At 34.7% G+C, this 6,000-nt stretch overlaps 1 long non-coding RNA gene across 1 annotated transcript in view; it reads right to left on the bottom strand.

Moving 5' to 3' along the window:
* Nucleotides 1–5,277: 5,277 nt before the first annotated feature.
* Nucleotides 5,278–6,000, bottom strand: part of LOC309856497 — a 397,768-nt gene continuing 397,045 nt past the window's right edge. Inside the window, exon 7 of the long non-coding RNA XR_014307230.1 lies at nt 5,278–5,388. This is a non-coding gene — a long non-coding RNA (uncharacterized lncRNA). The remainder of the gene's footprint in view (nt 5,389–6,000) is intronic.

Raw genomic sequence — 6,000 nt, 5'->3', positions numbered from 1 at the left:
TTTTGAAATGAAGTCTGAGACTCCACTACTGACTCCCGAAATCTTTTTCTTGTGGAATCTACACCTCCATGTGAGTTTCACACTCCCTAAAATTAAACAAGGCCAGATTCTGTATATTTGTAGGGAACATTCAGATTAAGCTAATGTTTGCAGTCAGCAATTCATTAAGATAAAACTGTAGGTTACAAGTCTTACATTGTTTTGACAGATAAGAGAGCTGGTATCAAGTTCTGATGCTGACTCTTTATAACCTTTAGTAAGTCACTTAACCAGTATGAGTCTGAGATTTTATTTGATCCCTTGTTTTACAATCTTGAAGTTCTATGATTGTATTCTACTGAGCACAGTCACAAAATAATTTAAGAGGCTATTACTGCACCCTTAGAAAGCAGAAAAAAGTGTTATAGATAATGAATATAAAATGAGATAAACAAAAACCCTAAAAATATAAAAGAAAACTTCAGAAGGCACCATTTCAGCCCTGTACAAGCACATACCCAAAATCTTCCAGAATTCTGTATGAATAAATGCAAAGGGGCACCTGGTGGCTCAGTGGGTTAAGGCTCTGCCTTCGGCTCAGGTCATGATCTCAGGGTCCTGGAATCGAGCCCCGCATGGGGCTCTCTGCTCAGCAGGGAGCCTGCTTCCTCCTCTCTCTGTCTGCTTCTCTACCTACTTGTGATCTCCGTCTGTCAAATAAATAAGCTCTTTTAAAAAAATGCAAAATAAGGGATTTGGTCTTACCTTGATGATTATAATTTTACATGCATGGTCTTATGTGACACATATAATGTTATTATATCAGTGAAGACATAAGATAAATTGAAGAATACAGAAAATAATTTTACCATTGTGTAATCATATGTTATTGTTTGATTAATTTGCAAATACACTTAATTTTTAGAGGTAACCATGCAAGTTTAACCTGTTACCACAAATAACAATGTAGTATTGGTGATGAGTTGAGAAGATGCAAAACACTGGCTTTTTGCGCCTGACATTCTTTTCCTTAGAACATGTGAAGCATCAGGAAAAGTAAAGAACTAGCCATAGAAGGATAATATATACTCTTAGCTGAGATTTTTATTTAATTTTTAATTCTTAAAAAACTTTTAATGTTATGTTAGTCACCATATAGTACATCATTAGTTTTTGATGTAGTGTTCCATAATTCATTGTTTGCATATAATACCAAATGCCTGGCTGAGATTTCAAAGTGGTAACTAAGTTTTCTAATTTCCCTTCTACCTTTACAGTGCTATAAGAGGTTGAGACAGAAGCCAAGAGGTTGACCAAATTAAGCTTTTTCAGAATCTGCATTCTTAAAAGAAAAGTCATTTTTTTTAGATACGGCTGTGGAAATACATCTCTGAGAGTTTTTTTATATTCTGAAAATAGAAAAATACAAAGAAAGATCTCTCATGAATTTAGAAGCACAAATTTCTCACAAATTTAAAGGCAACAATCCTCAACAATATACTAACAAACTGAATCAATATATAAAAAGAATTATACTTCAGAGACAAGTGAGGTTTATTTCAGGAATGCAGTGCTATTTGAAACTTAATAAATATAATCTACCATAGTGACAAAGAAAAATCACATGATCATATCAATCAAAACGAAGAAAAATATTTGATAAAATTCAAAACCCATTCATGATTCAAAACTCCTAGGAAATTTTTTAAAAAAGTAAATTCAAAATAGAAGGGGACTTCCAAAGGTGATAAAGATAATCTACCAAAAAAGAAATCTATAACTAACATTGTATTTAAAGGTAAAAGACAACGTTTTCCCCCTAAGACTGGAAGCCAGTTAAAGATGTCCAATCTCACCACTTACATTCAATCTAGTACAAAAACATCTAGCCATTGCGATAGGGCAATAAAAGGAAACAAAGGAATGCAGATTGGAAAAAAAAAAGAAATAGAAGTATCCTATTTTCAGATGACATCAGTGTCTCTGTAGAAAACACCAATAAGCTGCTAGAAGTTAACAAGCTTAGTAAAGACACAAGATGCAGGATCAACACACACTAATTGTATACTATATACTAGCAACAAAAACATAGAAACCAAAATTAAAATGCAATACTATTTGTAATTGGGTAAAAAAAGAAATCTAACAAAACACATATAGCATCTATGAACTAAAGATTACGAAACATCAAGAAAGGCAAGCAAAGAAAATCTAAACAGACAGACAGATATATTGTATTCATGGATTAGAAGACTCACTATAGTAAAGATGTTAGTTTTTCCCCAACTTGATCTATTGCTTTAATGCAATTCCTATCATAGGCCTAGTGAGGGTTTTTTGTTTTTTTTTTTTAATACAGATAAACATACTCTAAAATTTCTATGGAAAGGCAAAGGAACTAGAATAATTAAAAGGATTTTTATAAAGAATAAAGTGAGGAATCTGAGATCACGACTTACTATATATCTACATCAAGCAAGACCATGTGCTGTTAAAGAAGGAAGAGACATAAAGATCAATGTAACAGAACACAGAATCCAAAAATAGATTTACAGATACGTCCAGATGATTTTTGATAAAGTTGCAAAAACAGCTCAATGGAGGAAGGATAGTTGTTTTCAACAAATTGTGCTAGAACAATTAGGCATCCATAGGCAAAAACCAAACAACAACAACAGAAAACCTTTGATTTAATCCTCAGACTGCATATAAAAATTAATTCAAAATAGATCATGAATTTAAATGTCAAATGAGGAACTATAAACATTTTAAAAGAAAACATAGGAGAACATATTTGGGACTTAATTCTAGGTGATGACCTACTGCTTAAACATGACCCCAAAAGACATATCCCATCTAAAGAAAAGTCATAAATTGGGCCTCTTCCAAATTAAAAACTTTTATGCTAACAATAATACCCTATGGTGAAGATGAAAAGACAAGCTACAGACGGGGAGAAAAGTAACTGCAAACCATATTCTAAAAAACATCTTATTATCTAGAATTTATAAATAACTCTCAAAACACAACTGGTTTTTTTTTTTTTTACAAATAACTCAATTTAAAATAGGTAAAAATCCACAAAAAGATATTTCTACAAAGAGAAGATACAGATGGTGAGAAACATGTGAAAATGTTCAAAGTCACTGGTCATTAGGGAGATGGACTTTAAAACCACAATGAGATATCACTACATACCTTTTAAAGCTAAAATAAAAGTCAGTAATAGTGCTACATGTTGGCAAAGAAATGAATAAATGAGCTTTCATATGTTACTGGTGGGAATGTCAAATGGTACAGCCACTCTAAAAAGTAGTTTTGACTATTTCTTACAAAACTAAACATGCACTTATATGACCTGGCAATCACACTGCTGGGCATGATCTCAGAAAAATGAAAATATATGTTCACCAAAACACTTGTACATGAATACTCATAGTGGCTTTGTTCACAACAGCAAAATACTAGAAACAATCCAAATGCTCTTCAATAGGTGAGTGGTTGAAAAAACTCTGGTACATAAATACAATGTAATACTGCTTAGCAATAAAAATGAATGAACTAATGACATATGTAACAACCTGGTTGGACCTCAAAGGCATTGTACTTAATACAAAATGTCTTGGGGTGCCTGGGTGGCTCAGTTGGTTAAGCGATGGACTCTTGATTTTGGCTCAGATCATGATCTCAGGGTCTTAGAATACAGTCCCTCATTGGGCTCCCTGCTCAGGGGGAAGTGTGCTGCAGATTCTTTCCCTCTTTCTCGCTCTGCCCCTCCCTGAGTTCATGAGCTCTAAATAAATGAATAAATAAATGAATCTTTTAAAAACGTATCAAAGATTATAAATACATGAATCCACTTATATAGCATTCTTGAAATGACAAAGCTATAGAAATGACAAACAGATTAATGGTTTCCAAGGGACAGAACAAGAGTAGGCAGTGAGTGGGTATGAATTCAGAGGTAGTATGAGGGAGTTCTTTTGTGGTGATGGACTAGTTCTATATTTTGACTGTAGTGATGATTATTACAATCTATACAAAGAAGAAACTGATATGGAAATATACATATACACACATATACATAAAATGTAGGTTAAAAAATGGTGATAACTGAAGAAAGGTCTGTATTCTTATTGATAATAATGTACTGATGTCAATTTCTGGATTTGCTGTTGCATTACCTTTAAGTCTACAAGATGCCACCATTGGAGAAAGCCAGGTGAAGGATAAATGAGAACTTTTGTAACTTTTTTTGCAATTTCCTAGGAGTCTGTAATTATTTCGAAAGAAAAAAATTTTTATATAGATGTAATGAAATGGACTGTTGTTGCACAAATATGCATAACTGGTATGTTTCTGAGGCCCCAGGATTATTCCCTCCCTAGAAAAATTGAAGAATAGGCTTAGATCCCAGCTGGTATTGGATGATCAAAAGATTCTCCATTATAATAAGCACTTCTGGCTTCTGTGCAAAATCAGCAAGTTAATTTGGCAGAATAAGATGATGATTTAATATTAGGGCCTTCATAACCATTTCTCAGTCTATCTTTCCAACCTCATCTCCATCCATCCATCCACACATAGAACATGACATATAGAGGTAGTGGACTACTTTTTTTTATTCCCCTTGGGCAGAATGCATATCATCACAGCTCTGAGTCTTCTTCGTGCTTCCTATTTCCAGGAATACCCTTCCCTCATTCTTCACTGTGAAACTCATCTATACCTCTCTCAGACGCCTTCCGTGTTATGAGAGACCACCCTAGCCAGGCAAAATTATTTGTTTCCTCTTTACCAAAGAACTTATCACATTGTAATACAGAGCTTTTGATCAGCTTAAATCTGCCTCTGAGATAAGAAGTTACTAGTGGAAGGAAACCTATCCTGCTTATCATTTGGATAGTGCCTGGCATCATGCTCAACAGATTTTTTTGATGACATTAATTTAATGTAATTAAAATGGATATTGAGGAATTGTTGACTTTACCAGCTAGCACATGAGTATTCTATGTGAATAAAAAGATTTCGAGATAATAAGTTTGGAAAAATGGATCCCTTCCTCCATACTGATAAGCCAAAAGTTAATAGAAGTCAAAGGCCCATTAATGGCCTGTATTAGACAAGACTTGGCACAAAAAAGAAAGGAAGAAGACCTTTGGAAAAAGAAAAATTAAGGTTAGTCTCATTCAATTTAAAGGATTCACAATGTGTAGGTAGAAGGAAAATGGAATTCCCAAGACACCAGGACACATGATATAATTTTCTTACTTGAAAAATATCGTCAACTCACTGTTGATTGTTGTTCTGTGATAAACAGACCAGTTGTGTGCTTCACTGGGATTCAGAGGCTTCCAATTGGACCAGCTGATTACCAAAATCCTCAGGTGTGATTAGTACTGTAAAAAGCTAGAATACATGTTAAGGAAGACAGAGTAACAGAAGAGAAGTTGGCAATAATGTTCTCAACGTATGCATCCCTAACTTTGAAATGTACCCATAATAAAGCCAGTTCTCATGACCACCACTGCCACCTTCCTGGTCCAACCTGTCATTGTACCTCTCCTGGACCATGGGATTAGCTTTCAACTTGGCAGAACCATTTACTCTATTTTCAGCTCAGGAGCCAGAGCTGTTAAAATGTAGTCAATTCCTATCACTACTGTGCTCAAACCTTCCAAGTGTGTCCCATGTCCCTCAGAGAAAAAGTAAAGATTTTCTATGATTTGTAAAACCTGACAAGACCTGTATCATCCTGTTTTTACCTGCTAACCTTGTCTCCTAAGGCTCCCCCTCTTTTTGGTCCCTTGCTACACCTCAAACATTCCAAGCACACTCCTTTCCTAGGAACTTTGCCCTTTCTTTTCCCCTTCATGGAATGTTATTCCCCCAGACAGCACTTGCAGTAACCTCGGACTTCTTGCATTTACTCAGTGATCATCCTCACCCTAAAATTCCAATTCACTACCCTGCCACTTGACACTGATTTGCGTTTCTTTCCTGACATCTATCCCTATCTAA

This window comes from Mustela nivalis (assembly GCF_964662115.1).
Source record: "Mustela nivalis genome assembly, chromosome: X".
Taxonomy (NCBI): Eukaryota; Metazoa; Chordata; class Mammalia; order Carnivora; family Mustelidae; genus Mustela; species Mustela nivalis.
Note: the sequence above shows the minus strand (reverse complement) of the source record. Positions and strands in the feature narration are given on the sequence as shown.